Raw genomic sequence first — 15,916 nt, forward strand, 5'->3', positions numbered from 1 at the left:
TATATATATATATATATGGGTGTGTGTGTGTGCGTGTGTGTGTGTATATAAACTATTCTGGCAGGTGTGCTCCTGAGAAGCTTGGATCAAGGAGACAGCATTTTTGTAATTATTATTATGCGTTTTTGTCCCTGTGCATTTCAGCCATCTAGTTTCCTTCTATCAGCCCAGAGTCCATTTATTCCAGCCATTCCAGCTATTCACAATATGGAGGTGAGAGCCAGTCAGGGGGCTATCATTTTGGCAGTTTAGAAGGTTGCTTGTGCCCTCACCGGTACCTTGGCAATGAGGGTGCTTCAAATGAGGTGGGCCCTAACCCTAGTGGATAACATGATTAGCATCATCAACATGTGGCTTTCTAATTCCTCATTGTGTGTGTGTGTGTGTGTTCTGAATTAACACACCTATGATGGCTACTGTCCCCAGCTTGGGATCACCAAGATAATGTCTGTTGCCCATCCTGTTCTAGTATTGTCTATGCCTGCTCTAACATGTTACAGATTGGCAACCAAACCCACTGCTATTTTCTACCAGGATGGGTGAACCAGTGTCTGCTGTCTCTCCAACTCTCCCCTAGTCAGTTATTCCATTGCTTATGCCGCTATTCAAACTAAAGTCATCAGGGTCATGGTCTCTGTAGTCATGCCTCTTAATTTATTAACAAAAGTAGTCCAGGGATTTCTTCTTTCCACTGACGGCCTCTAGTAAGCTCTTGACAAACAATTTTTGAAATCTGACTCTTCAGACAGGGTTTACTGCAAATCCTGTTGGGCAATTCTCAGCTCCATGAAATACAGATATAGACATCTTGTCAATTAGATTGCCCAAATTCAATTAGTAGCTTGGGCACAAAATGGCCAAAGGGATGAAGTAGGGATACTGGACTGTGTCAGCTTGCTCTTTCCAGAAGTTGGTAATGGGATGGGGGCACCAGTTTTGACACCCCCCCCCCGGTTGAATAATTGGCAGTGATGATATCTTGTGACAACTTGACCGTTCCAAGAGAAGAGACTGTAGTGGGACACTTCTCTGGATTGATGCTTACAGTTGAACAACAGGTGGAGTGCAGGGTCACGTAGATTTACTGTTTGTAAGGAGAGCTGGGACTTGGTTAAGCTACAAACAGAAATGTGGACAATTCCAGTGCAAGACCATTGTACATCTCCTCTTAAGTGTGGCAGGCAAACTAATGAGAAAATGGGTACAGCATATCAAAATATTCTAGATGGCAATCTTGTGATTGGATCTCCATTAGTATGAATCAATGGGCGAGAAACAACTCTCAACAAGCAGGTATTGAAAGGTTTATGCATAGATGAAGAAGGGCTGGTGACTGGTGGGCAGGCATTAGAAACCAAAAGATTAAAAAAAAGGATATATCCTGTGTTTGTATAAAAAGGTACGGCATCATCTTAGTATTGCATTGTTAGCCTAGAGTCACTTTCTCTCGTTTTACTGTAACCTTTTGATTTTTGTTATTGGCCATCTTCTCAATAGCATTTTAAAAGACTTTTAAATATTAAGCTTAAAAAAAAAAAACTTATTGAAAACCTTTTTTCAAGCTCAGAATTGTAGTTTCAGGCCTTGATTTCTGCTGAAGATGTGACACTAGTTTTCTATGAAATCAAAGTTATGCATAAAAGACTAGTTTGCTAGTAGTTTCTTGATATGTGCTAATAACTGGTCTAAAAGGTAAGAAAGAGTAATCTGTTTTTTTTTGTCAAGCAGTAAATGTAGCTACCCCTTACACATGAGCTTGTCTTTGCCAAAGTTCCTTTCTAAGATGTTTTGATATATACCAGAAGGAAGTAATCAGAGATTCTCAAACTGAAAGGCAGACAACCAGAATCAAGTACAGGCACGAAATGGAGGAAGCACTATAGAAATGGTAGATTATTTTTATGTGGCACTCTTGGAATTGGATTAAAGAAAATGAAAAGCAATTTATAATGACAAAAAGAAAATTGGTCAGATGGATGCTGTACTCAGAAACTATTTTCCAGTGTGATGATGTAATATTCTTTTTGAACAGTACCAAGTTTCTAGTTGAACATTTTTATTTTTTTATTTTGACATTTGTTAACTGGGTTAGTCTAACTGGGCGAATTCCTTTTTCAGCAGAGACCCAAGGAGAAAAGCTCCACTAGTACATTACTTAAACATTATACAACATAGACAATTGCTGCTACAGAAAAACAACAATTATATAGGAATAACAGTAAATAACTAAGTTAGTTGTTACATGTGTGCAGACTCTATAGAAAATAAACACAGTACATGTAACTCAGAGAAAAACATCAGAGACAAAAAAAAGCTGCATAATGGGCATGCACATAAATGTTGTAGATAATAAAATATGAACAATTATAAATAAAATTAGAAGGATATATACAGTAAGAGTTCATAAGATAGCAAACAGTAATGAGAAACAGATAAAGAATAGCAAACAATAAAGAGAAGAGAAAAATAAGTATTTGGTGTAAATACTGTTGGAAAAACCCCAGGTAGAAAATCAGTAAAAGGACCACTGTGGTAGCAGCTGAGATGTCAGCAGTCTATTAGTAGAGGAACATAGCTTACATTAGGTCATGACAGCAGCTGAATAAAAAAGAAATGTGAAATAGTAGGAATTAATGATGAAGGATGTAATCATAGGTCTGCATTTCTATTAAAGTGGATGCTCCTAAATAAACTTGGTAAATGAAGGGACCAGAGAATGAGATGGAGAAACTGAATATGATACAGTCGCTAAATAATTGAATCTTCCAAAATTCAGAAAGCAAGAAAGCACAAATGTGGTTCGTTATGAAATTAGTTATGCAAGATTATATTAAAATAAACCTAAGCAAAAGCAAAAAAAAAACACACCAGACTTCAGAAATGCAAACTTATTAGAGCAATAAAGCTTTCAGGATGACAATTCCCTTCTTCAGTGTTCATTAAGCATTATTTAAATACCAAATTAAAACACATCAAAAGACAAAAAAAAAAATCTCAAAATTTCTTCAATAAAATAATTATAAGTGCGGTGAAATAGGTGGTAATATAAAAAAAAAACATCTACATGTTAAAAAAATATATAAAAAACATATGCAGGATACATTTCATAAATCACTTACGTAGCATTTATATTCTATTTCAAATTAATTTACGTTGCCTTTAAAATGGGCTTAATACTAACAGTAATATTCAGACCTGGCAAACGATCAGCCTGTAAGCGTAAAATCTACCCATATTCCATTACTTCAACTTTATTATTATGGTCACCAACCCTTATTATTCTTATGCATCAGTTGTATCACCCTGAACTTAAAAGTATGAGCCATACCATGATCAATTACATGCTTAGCAAGAGAATTTGTAGCTACCTTCCATTTAATGCCTGATTAATGTTCTATAATACGATCCCTCAACCTTCTGGTGGATTTGCCCACATAGAAGCTTGGGCATGCACAAGTGGAAGCTAAATAAATCATATTGGCAGCATTACAACTAGCATAAAATCTAAAATCTAAAATAGTATTTAGCTTCCTGTTATGCATGAGGCTAAATAAACCATATTGGGCAGTTTTACAACTAGCATAAAATCTAAAATAGTATTTCTTTTGAGTCAATGGATGCACAAGCCCATCATCACTTAAAATAAGCTTGCAGCAAGAACAATTTAAACAGGGGGAAAATGACATTCTTGGTATAACATTTAGGACCAGTAACTACTTTCATTTCTTTATAACAGAGATGTTATTTAAGATGTTTACAATTCCTATATACACAAGTAGGTCTCTCACTAACATGATCTCTAATTTCTGGTAATGCATGTAATATATTCCATATCCTTGTTATCTCCAAAACAGCATCAGTTACTCTACTGTAATTCATAATATATTGTAGCCAATGATGCTATTTTTGATTATTTTTATCTTCAGCACCTTGTAACTGAAAAAAGGATGGCCTAGCAGTACCTTCTTTTTAGCTCAGGACTTGCTGTCTTAGATTACTTGGTAGTCCTTCCTCAGAGCCTCTTAATGTAAAATCTTCGTCCATGTTTGACATCTGTTTATGGTATTTCCCTGTATCAGTATTGACCCTGCTTGCCCATAAAACTGACTCTTTACAATATCTGTAAAGGTATAATTAGGATGCATACTTTTACAGTTGAGATACCTATTAACTTGGACTTCCTTCTTAAAAATGCTAGTGTCGATATTACCTTTTCTGGAAATACTAACATCTAAGAATTGTATTTGCTCATAAGAATAATGCAATTTAAACTTTAAAAATGTAGTAGTAAGGTAACAAACTCAAAACATTCTTGCTCATTTCCTTTGCATATTAAAAAGACATCATCCACAAATCTCGAAGGATATTTTATCATAATACCATGTTGGTAATAAGCCTGTTTTAAGGGCAGAGCAAATTTATCTGAAATAGAATATAAATGCTATGTAAGTGATTTCTAAACTATATTATATGCATATTTATATATTTTTTTAACATGTAGAATATTTTTATACTTTCACCTATTTCAGTGCACTTATAATTATTTTATTGAAAAATGTTGTGATTTTTTTTTTGTTATCTTGTGATGTGTTTTAATTTGGTATTAAACTAATGCTTAATGACATTTTTAATGAACACTGAAGAAGGGAATTGTTATCCAAAAAGCTTTGTTGCTCTAATAAATTAGTGCTTTTGCTTATGTTTTTCATTGCCACAGACTTTGATTTACTGGCGTAGGATCCTGATTTTTTTTTTATTTTATTAAAATAAACTTTACATTATTAAAATATGCTGTTTGTTTTAAGTTGTATAAACAGGACTGCTAACTCCTTGTTAAACATCCAGTTAATGCACTTTCAGCTGTATTTAATGACATGTTTTTTTTATATATATATATATATATATATATATATATATATATATATATATGTCTTTACATGGGCAGCATCATCAAGAAGTTAGAGTATTTTGCAGGTTGCTCTGCTAAGTTTACAGCATGGAAAAAACATACATGAAAATAAAAACTCTGCAGCATATAGTTAATTCGGAAAGTAGATACACTATGCAGCATGCTGAAGGCAACCTGTGTTAAAAAGGATATTTTTCCATGTCTATAGGGAGACTTGCTGTTATACCTATATTTAAAGATGCTGAAGTCTGTTTTTCAAGATCATTCTAGCAGGCACAATTAAAGTTTCTTGTAACGGTGAGAAAATCATATTCACAAACTACAGCAACAATGATAATAATGCTGATATCTCTTTATTACCACTAATGAATCATCATTTCACTCTCCATACAACCATAACTCTGCCATCGTGTGAAGTAATTTAATTCAGCAAAGTTACATCATATCAGTGTTTTGTCACTTCAGTTTGCAAATGCCTAGACTACAGATGAATGCATGTGGTTTTGGGAAGGGTCATCCATACCATAGTTAATTCTTGACCAAGGAATGAAGCAGTTTAATGATATATACAAGATACTATTGAGTATCTTTAATACAGCTTTAATCCTAGTCTGTCTACATCAGGTCATATGTATTTGCATACAGTTTGCATGTTTTATGTTACAGGATATGTAAAGTTTTCTTCTTTAGAAGCTGTTTGCGTGATTAGTGGCCTTTTTACCTACCCGTTGATCAATGTTATCTTTTTCTTTTTTGTTTAGAATTTTGTGTTTACTAGATTACTACATGTCTTTAGGGTCATCGGCTAAAAATAGAGTTTTATGGTATAATTACTGCACAATGGTACTTTCAAGCAATAGTATAATGTTTATTTCTCCTGTCTTTTATACTTCAAATTACAATGCTGTTTGACAGTATACTGGGCAACTTAGTAAATTAAATAAAATTAAATTAAATTAATTTATGAGATTCAGCCATAATTGTTTGCATTGCAAATTTGCTTAATTATGGTGTTCATTAAAATCCATTTAAGAGGCCAATGCAATTTAACTGCATCTGTCTTACCAAAGCTACTGCTTTGAGTTGAGTTTCTTGTTCTGCACTGTAATATTAGCAGATGTTCTGCAGGAGATTACCAAATAAAAAATGATCTATAAGCAGAAGCTAGTTCTTTCTTTAGCAAAGCTCATTTGTAGTACATTGAACAGTCCTAAAGACAGTTCCAAGTATAAATAGCTGATATATTGACTTTGTCGTAGTAGGAATCCCTTTGTTATTATATAATACTGCTCAACAATGAAGTTGTTTCATATGGACCTGTATGCAATTTCTGTGATATGTTTAACTGCTGCAAACATTAAGCTATGTAGTTTTTTTTAGAATTTAGCTTTGTGGCCTCTGTCTTTTGCGGTAACCATTTTCTTTAAGACATTTTCCTGGTGTCTCTCTTAGACTGTCTTTTTTTACTGACTGAGCAATGCAGTTTGGTTTTCATTCACCATAAATACAGAGTCAAACCAATCACAATTCAATACGGCAGGATATGTCAAAATTTTGTGGGAACATTTATGAAGGTGTTAGTGAGAATAATGGTCTTAGGCAAATTTCCCCACAGAGAAACAACAATCCATTGAGTGAAATATATTTGCAAATAAAAAAGAAACAAAACAAATGTGGTTCTTGGTTGAGGTATTATCACATTTTCAGAAAAAGAGTGTTTAATAAATATAGGAAAGCAATAAATGCAAGGACAGAGAACAATTTCAGTTAAAGCAGAAGATTGCCAGTAAAGCAAGCACCAAGAATGGAGTGGGGGCTCTATGTTCGTGTATTGAAAAAAATTATAGTGAACGGCTAATAATCAAATATTAAATGGCTGAAGTTTAATGTATAGAAAAAGCTGAACAGTGAAATCCACTGAATGGCCATAATTGGCCAACAACCAGGAAGTACCACGATGCATAAGGTAAGCAAAGGAAACCATTTGCCCTAGTTCTCACTGTAGTGCAATCTTGGAGTTGATATATATAGCTAGGGGGTTGTGAGTGGCACAGCCCCCCCGCATTTTGGAGTGTAAAGGCAGAGTCCCCCACCTTGGTTGGTTGCATTCATGATGTTGGCCAACTATGGCCATTCGATGACTTATTTTTTATTGTTAAGCTTTTTTGGTACTTCAAACATTTGCTGTTTAACATCCGATTATTACCCATTCACTGTATTTTTTTTTTATGTGCAAACATAAACCTGGGTGGGGTAGGGAGGTTAACATTTCAGTCATAAAGGAAGGTAAAATGTTTTAAATCTACCTAAGGTAGTATAGAAAGATAAAATAAGAGCCAAAAGTTTTTAAGGATAATCTAAGAACTTCAGAAGGATTTAGCCATGAAGTCATAAATAACTAAGGGGACAATACTGACACTAACCTTTTAGCCAACCATGGTAGGTGGGCAAGGCTCCTATGCAAAGAACATTTAAGATGCGATTCCCTTTCACTAGTATGAGAGAAACAAATAGCATGGAAAGGACAGAGTTCCCCAGCTGACCTCTTCTGCAAGAAATGTCATGCTATTATTTCAGAGCATGCATTTGCCCTAGTGGTGTAGTTTCATACCAAAAATTATACATGCCAATGCACCTTACTAATAAATATTATATAAACTTCAATAGCTGGGTAAAGGAAATTGTTACAGAGTTTGAGCATGAAGGAGGTAGGTCATGTGTGCACCACTTCTGAATCCTTAGCTTTTCAACACTTTAATACTCCATTCACAGTAGCTACGATCATCCTAATACATATGATTCCCATTTCACTGTACTGGATTGCAAACAAGTAAACTCAACAATATCTTAGACTTAATTAGCAATGCTTATCATCTTACCATGATCCAGAAAACAATTAGTGTGAAAAAAAATTGTATAATTCAGATGGCATGCTAGTGGGAGATATGAGCTGCTTTTATTCCCCTTGTATTTCATTGATATTTCTGAAAAGTTAATCATTTAAGTGACTTTTTTTTTTTGCCTAAATATTTATTACCATTCTAACTACTAAGTTTAATTGTAATTGATAATGAATAAGCAAAGGTGAGCACTTCTGCATAATTTAAAAGAAACAGACATTGGTAATCAATCCATGATGGAACAAGTGACAAAGGTTGTGCTTATCGGCAGTATCCAAGCCCTGAGTGAATGCAAGATATTTCAGTATTTATGAGAAAAGCTTTTTTTGTTTAAAACAGATCTATTTTTGACAGGGTTCCATATCATATGGCATGCTCTCTATTGAGATGTACAAAGTGCAGGCAATAACAGCACTGACTATTTAAATATTTTTTTATACATTTTCCTGACAATGCAGTAAATAAATTACCCAGGTGATGATATTCCTCTTTAAAAAAAAAAAAATGCCTGTTTACATCTTGCACCAACTACACATCCCTTCACAGTCTATGGGTAACAACAACAGTTTATTTTTGCATCATAAGGATACCAGCTTAGCTATAAACATGCATGGGTCTTTTCCTGCATTTTTGAAATAGAACTCAGAACAGAATCTGTAGTAGAATTATTCATGAAAAGCACAAAACCAAAACAGATACACTATCTAAACAATTCTAAAACAACATCTAATTTTTTTTTTAAGAGACCTTTGAAGCTCATACCGTACTGTCCAACTGAGACGCTTCACTCCCACACCCCCCTGCTGTTTATTTATATTAAATCTGCGATAAGCCAGAGAAAATGAAACACATTTCTTTTCTTCTTTGGCTTTCAGTGTATTAAAAGCTGAAATTGAAAGTAGCTTCTGTTATACTGCTTTGAAAAAACTGTCTTCAGCACTTTATCTTTGACATACAGCCTATATCCCCTACCTACTGTCCTATCTATAGCTCAGATATAAAATGAATGGTTGCTATGTATGTCAGTTTTTTTCTGAAAGTTGACATCTTATAAATTATGGAACATACTACCAAAAAACAGACCAAGCATTTTGTTTTAAAAGACAATTTATTATGAAGAGTGTACTAAAAAGGACCCTGTAGTTTCCTTGGTTTTCACAGAATAAAATATTATGATGCATCGCATGACTAAAGTCTTTGCATATGGGGACATGATTAAATATGACTATTAAACAATCACAGTGCCACAATACTGAAGCTGTAACAGATGTGTATTTTTAATGCAATAGTGGCAAATGTGTGAGAACTATAGCAGTGTTTTCATTGCAACGTAGAGAACCAGAGAAATGATCGAGTTAAGAAAGGGGGTTGCACAGTTATACAGAAAACATTTGCCCAGGTCAGAATCAGAGACTTTGCTTTGACTAAATGCTATGTTTATTTAGATATTTACTTATCAGTTACATTACACTGAGTAGGTATTAAAACACATTGTGGTTAGTTTACTAGATTTACCTTTCTTGCCCCTATTCAAAGTCTGAGTAACTGACAATCTGTTAAGGGTGAATCGGACAGTCATGATGTAAAAGGCAGGATGCAACATAAATCGCATCTGTAGAAAGTAATTCTCATAACAGTTGCTGCTCAGTCTACAGTTCTAATTTCCCACTAGTAGGATTTTAGCTTACTGTTAAACAAGTGTCAGTGTGTCTTCCTTCTAGAAATATGCCATGCCCAGTGACTCCACAATCAGTCCTGTTCAGACGGCTACATAGTAAAACAAATGGCAAACTAACACCAGGTCATCATAAATATACCAATGCTCCAGCCCCCACCCCCATTTCTGACACGCCTTACCCATTGTCAGTTTTGCAAGTTCTCATATTCAAAATAACATGTAGTTTCACAGTGACAATGGTGTCTTAGAATAAAAGATAATAAGATCATCTGAGCTATGAACTGGTTTATAACCAAGTCCACATTAATTATAGGCATCTGTTATTTTATAATTAAATTCACTTTTGTATAACTATAGCCTTAGATTAGATTGCAAGTAGCTAGAGAGTGGTATCATCATCAGTTGTGCTACATCATTACTTTTGTGGACTCATTCATTCACTCACTCAACCACTCACTTATTCACTCACTCACCCACTTATTCACTCACTCACCCACTCACTTATTCACTCGCTCAATCACTCACCCACTCAACTATCCACTCACCCACTCACCCACCCATCCACTCACCCATCCACTCACTCACCCACTCACTTATTCACTCACTCACCCACTTATTCACTCACTCACTCACTCACCCACTCACTTATTCACTTGCTCACTCACCCACTCACTCACTCACTCACTTATTCACCCACTCACTCACTCACTCACTCACTCACTCACTCACTCACTCACTCACTCACTCCTTCTGAAGATTGTAATGGCAACAGATTAAGTAGGGGAAAGATCTTCCTTTTCTTGGCCATGGATTTCAGGTGCACTTGGGGTATTTTAATGTACTCAGAGCTGCTGAGAGATAAACTCCAACCAATACGTATTTATTCTGCATGGGAGCATCTTACTGTAGGCTGTGCCCACAATAATAAATCCAGTGGTAATCACCATTGAGGCATTCCTTATCAAGCACCTAAGACATCAAGACATCCAGCCCGGCTCCTCTCAATTTGAAGGAGCAGTGTTTTGATGCCAAGAAATTTTCAGATCAGTTGGATCCTAGAATTAGTGCAGAGAGTAGGACCACTGCCCCATGAGTCAGAACACATTGTCTTCTACCTGCACTTATTTATGATCTCAAACATTGAAGTACTATGCACAACTCATAATTAAATAGGAGCACAGCGTGAGGAGTTGATCCACTGCCCACTGTCCTATGGTCAAAATGGAATCTGCATTGTTCTTAAGCAATACAAGTTCAACAACTGGCAGAGATTTCCTCAGCAGAACACAGTTTGTTTTTTTCCAGGGGTGCTGAGAAGTAAGCTTTCCCTAAAGTTAGGACCCACCTTGTGATTCCCGTTCTTAAAATTTGTGACCTTCAGTAGCTTCACTGTCCAGAGAATATTCCTGTCCTCCATACAAAGCTAAAAAAGTACAAGTGTCCCACCCATGCCATCTACATTCCTGCCCACTGTATTTACCATTTCTGGCTTGATCTCACAGACATATGCAGACTTAACTCTAAGGAGGCCCAAATCATTCATACATTTTAGTTATTGTGTTTTCAGGCACTATCAAAGAAAGAATGACTTTGGCCATTTGACAGAATCCAGCTAAATGCTCATTCCACCTCCTGAAAATCTCCTAACAATGTGATAGCATTAATATCCACCTGCATTGCACACCCTATGCGAGTTTGTGCCTTCAGTTCTTTACATGGCAGATTACATGTTGGAGCATAATAAGACCATCTGATTGTCTTCCTCCTGGTCTTCTCCAAACACCTCCCCCGATGCTGTAGCTTTAAATTGTCAAGTACAGCAACTGTGAACTTTTTTGCCTCCTGGTAAGTCAACTGAATCAGGAGATCCCTGTATGATAACTGTCCATAAGACTACCTCCTTCCTGTTGATTTCCCTCTCCGAGTCCACAAGTAGCTCCCCTTAGGACTATCACCATGAAAAAATGCTACTTGTTAGCCACAATTCTTTGTTGCCATCTCATCTGACTCATTGTTGCCAGCCTTACTCATATTATCATTGACATCTTTGCAGAGGTAGGATTTGAACTTCTGACATACATAAGCTTCCATCAGATGTTCTTAAGAAACCTCTAGTGTTCTTGTGAGTATCCTAAGTCTGTACAGCAGAAGTCCTGTCCAGAAAATCCAGCTCAACACCACCTGTTGTCCAGCTGCTTGCTCAGCTGCACTCCATATCCAAGTAACCAAAGAGTATGGCTTAAGGTCTGATGACATGGGCACAAAGTCAGTGGCACCTGGCATGGTATTCATGACTGATTTATTACCTTCATTGAAGCCAGTGCTAAAACACTGACTTTATTAAAAAAACAGTGTCATGAACGGAACGTGAGAGCCTGTAGACTGTTTCAGTTACCAAATGCCAACAATGTCGCCAATAGAGTACCAGCAACAAAAATCTGCAGATGAACAGCAAATTAAAAGTCCAAAAATCAAATACGATGTCAACGATGGTAGTAGGAACGTTCTTTATTCACACAACATAAGCTCAGTAAGCGCTTTCACCATACTTGGCTTCCTCAGACTGTAACAAACTTTTTAACACCACAGTCATTTAAATACTATTGCACAGATTCAAACAATCATTCAATCACTATGCATTAAAATATTTAAAGGAGCCCTAAAACCCACCAAACACTCTTGCTTAATTAAAACACATTGCATATGCAGTTCTTTAAAAAACGTACAAATTTAAACACTACAGTTATAAAAACACTTACAAAAATCTACTTATATACAAATTACAAAAAAAGAAATGCACTTGTGTGCATAAAGTGCAAGTGTATGTGCACATAAAAATAATCTATTCCCCTAACAAACCTCAAAAGATGGGAAGATGCATTTAAATCAACACCTCTTCAATCTCCTTTTCTTCAGCATGGGATGGATACTAACCTTGTCATTGAGACCAGGATAGGATTCCGCTCTACATCGCAGAATCCACCTAAGTTCCATTTCCAGTGTACAATTCTCAACATCCCCCCCTCTAATGTTGGTTTGAATATGTTGTATAGCAAGGAACGTGAACCTATGTTGCTCATTGGTGGAAATCTGATGTCTTGCTAATGCATTGTTGGGGTCTCTCACTCTCATTTTGTAACAATGCATCCTGTGCCAATAGCTACGCCAACCTAGTTATGGCTTATTGGGAAAGGGAGGTATTACTATCTAACACGTTATGCCAACAGAATGTTAGATTTTACAAGAGATTCGTGGATGACCTCTTCCTTATATGGGAGGGGGCTGAAGTAGAACTATTAGAATTTGCAGCTTTTATGAATAACACAACTCATTTTTTGAAATTTACTATGACATACTCCAGAGATAAGTTATCATTCCTGGATGTAGATTTAATCAGATTACAGAATGGCATGTTGAATACAGCTGTTCACAGGAAGAGCTGTTATAAGAACACTTTACTGCATAGAACGAGTATGCACCCCCTCCATGTTTTTAATAATGTAATGAGAGGCCAAGCTATGAGAGCCTCTCGTTTGAATCCATTAGATGAGGGTTACCATGGAGAGATTTCGGGTTTGAGAAGTAGGTTAATGGCCAGATCGTATGATGGTGCTGAAGTGGACAGAGTCATTAAAGAAACCAAAGGGTTAAGGGCCACTGTAGCCCGACCATATTTCTCAGATAATGCTAGGAGTAATGAGGTAGCAAGCTATGGGTATATGCATGGGCATAGAGATACCAGCGTTACTCTACCGGTTTTTTATACTCAAGATGTCTACAATGTGAAGGACATTATTGAGAAACATTGGGCAGTACTATGTGTTGATAATGAGATCAGGGATTTGGTTGGACCAAAACCAAAGTATAGGTATAAGAATAAGAAGAACCTTAAGGAGATCCTCTGTCACAAAAATGGCACCAAATATCCCAATTTGGTGTCTAACACCAGCCCCTGTGGCAATTGTAATCAATGTGGGTTTATTAATGATAGTACCAGCTTTCAGCAACCCACCACAGGGCAGACATTTACCTTCATGACAGGAACTAATTGTAAATCTAAGAATTTAGTCTACCTTGCACTTTGCTCCGCCTGTAATGCGTTTTACATTGGTAAAACCAACAGGCAATTCAGAGAGTGGATTAGGGAGCATTGTTACAAAATGAGAGTGAGAGACCCCAACAATGCATTAGCAAGACATCAGATTTCCACCAATGAGCAACATAGGTTCACGTTCCTTGCTATACAACATATTCAAACCAACATTAGAGGGGGGGATGTTGAGAATTATACACTGGAAATGGAACTTAGGTGGATTCTGCGATGTAGAGCGGAATCCTATCCTGGTCTCAATGACAAGGTTAGTATCCATCCCATGCTGAAGAAAAGGAGATTGAAGAGGTGTTGATTTAAATGCATCTTCCCATCTTTTGAGGTTTGTTAGGGGAATAGATTATTTTTATGTGCACATACACTTGCACTTTATGCACACAAGTGCATTTCTTTTTTGTAATTTGTATATAAGTAGATTCTTGTAAGTGTTTTTATAACTGTAGTGTTTAAATTTGTACGTTTTTTAAAGAACTGCATATGCAATGTGTTTTAATTAAGCAAGAGTGTTTGGTGGGTTTTAGGGCTCCTTTAAATATTTTAATGCATAGTGATTGAATGATTGTTTGAATCTGTGCAATAGTATTTAAATGACTGTGGTGTTAAAAAGTTTGTTACAGTCTGAGGAAGCCAAGTATGGTGAAAGCGCTTACTGAGCTTATGTTGTGTGAATAAAGAACGTTCCTACTACCATCGTTGACATCGTATTTGATTTTTGGACTTTTAATTTGCTGTTCATCTGCAGATTTTTGTTGCTGGTACTCTATTGGCGACATTGTTGGCATTTGGTAACTGAAACAGTCTACAGGCTCTCACGTTCCGTTCATGACACTGGTTTTTTATATATTTTTTGCTATTGGAACGTGTTGCTTCAGCGTATATCTATTTCTCTATTTTACATGTACTGACTTTATTAAACCTAAGAGCACATATTGGCACATAAGTGTTATTGTACACATCTGTGGAATAACATTTGATCTTACAACCCTACAATTAAGTACCTTGTATATACATTTTTGTACCCGTAGGTCGCTACTTGGCATGTGGAACAGGATAACACTGAGGAAACTAGTCCAGTTTCCAAATTGTCCCAGAGCATTGTCTGGTTAGGTGGCTTGCTCAGAAAGTGCAGAAAGGTAAACTAAGGAATTCAAACCCTAGACAACAGAAAATAGGTTGTTAACAGACTTAATCCTCCAAGCTAACTGCCACACTGTAATTGTGGTGCTCATGATTTCACCATCAAATATAAGTAGAGCCATCATAAATTCAGGTAGTCTGTTTTGTTTAATTATAATTCATCCCTCAACTACTTGTGCATTATCAATGAACTGCTATCCAGTCCAATGCTCCTTTTACAACTGTGAGTTACTACTCTTTATGAGATAATAGTAAATGAGCTTCAGAACTGCATTCGAATACTTAATCATCCTGTACAATGCTAAATGGTATTACTTTAAACCTGAATAGTGCAAAGAAGGAAGTGGGGAAACTCATCACATTTGGGTACTTATTGCAATATATGGAGCACAAAAACTGAGGTATCAGAAAAACAACATACAAATTAACAGCAGGTATTTTTGTTGGGGGGTGCTGCTCTCCTCTCGTAACAGCAGAAGTGGGGTGTACCACTAAACCTTCAAAACTGAGTATCCTACTTCTGAGTCTGAAATACCTGAGAGCAAAGGGACTACTTGCTTTTGTGGAGAAAACAATAATGTTGTCTATATATTTATATAGTAACAACAACGAACAATAACAATTATTCTACACTATGCGTAAACTGCACTGAAACTAATTTTAATTAATAAAAACAAGTTTTGCTTCCTGTTTAATTTAGAAGAGTTTTCCCCAAGTGACTATTTATGTATGTATGTATTTAACATTCATTTATCATTGTTAGGCCTAAGGTGCCCTGCAACCATGCAAACATGCAAGACTCCTTGTGTTTCGATATGGTGTTTGGAAAAGAAAATTAATTTATCGCAAAGAAACAACAACTCAAACTACAACGCATTACTATACTTTAACTAGAAGGTTCTTCCTCAAAATCATCCTACCTCGAAAATCATACCCTTTCAGAGAAAAATTGCTTTTTCTGTAGCATGATGTAAAAATCACATAGTATATTTACAAATTCTTACAGATGGGAAGTGTAGGAAATGAACCTTCATATCTGGAAATAGGGAGGGCCAAGCGTCCTTGCAAAAATACATAAAGAAGCGAATATTTTAGATTAGTTTCTGAGATGCTTAGTGCCAGCAGGACACTATAGTCAGTTTCCTAAGAACTGGGGAGTTGGCATCAAGAAATAAAACTAG

The sequence above is a fragment of the Protopterus annectens genome, chromosome 14.part0, assembly GCF_019279795.1.
Source record: "Protopterus annectens isolate FY-2018-M chromosome 14.part0, PAN1.0, whole genome shotgun sequence".
NCBI classification, from domain to species: domain Eukaryota; kingdom Metazoa; phylum Chordata; order Ceratodontiformes; family Protopteridae; genus Protopterus; species Protopterus annectens.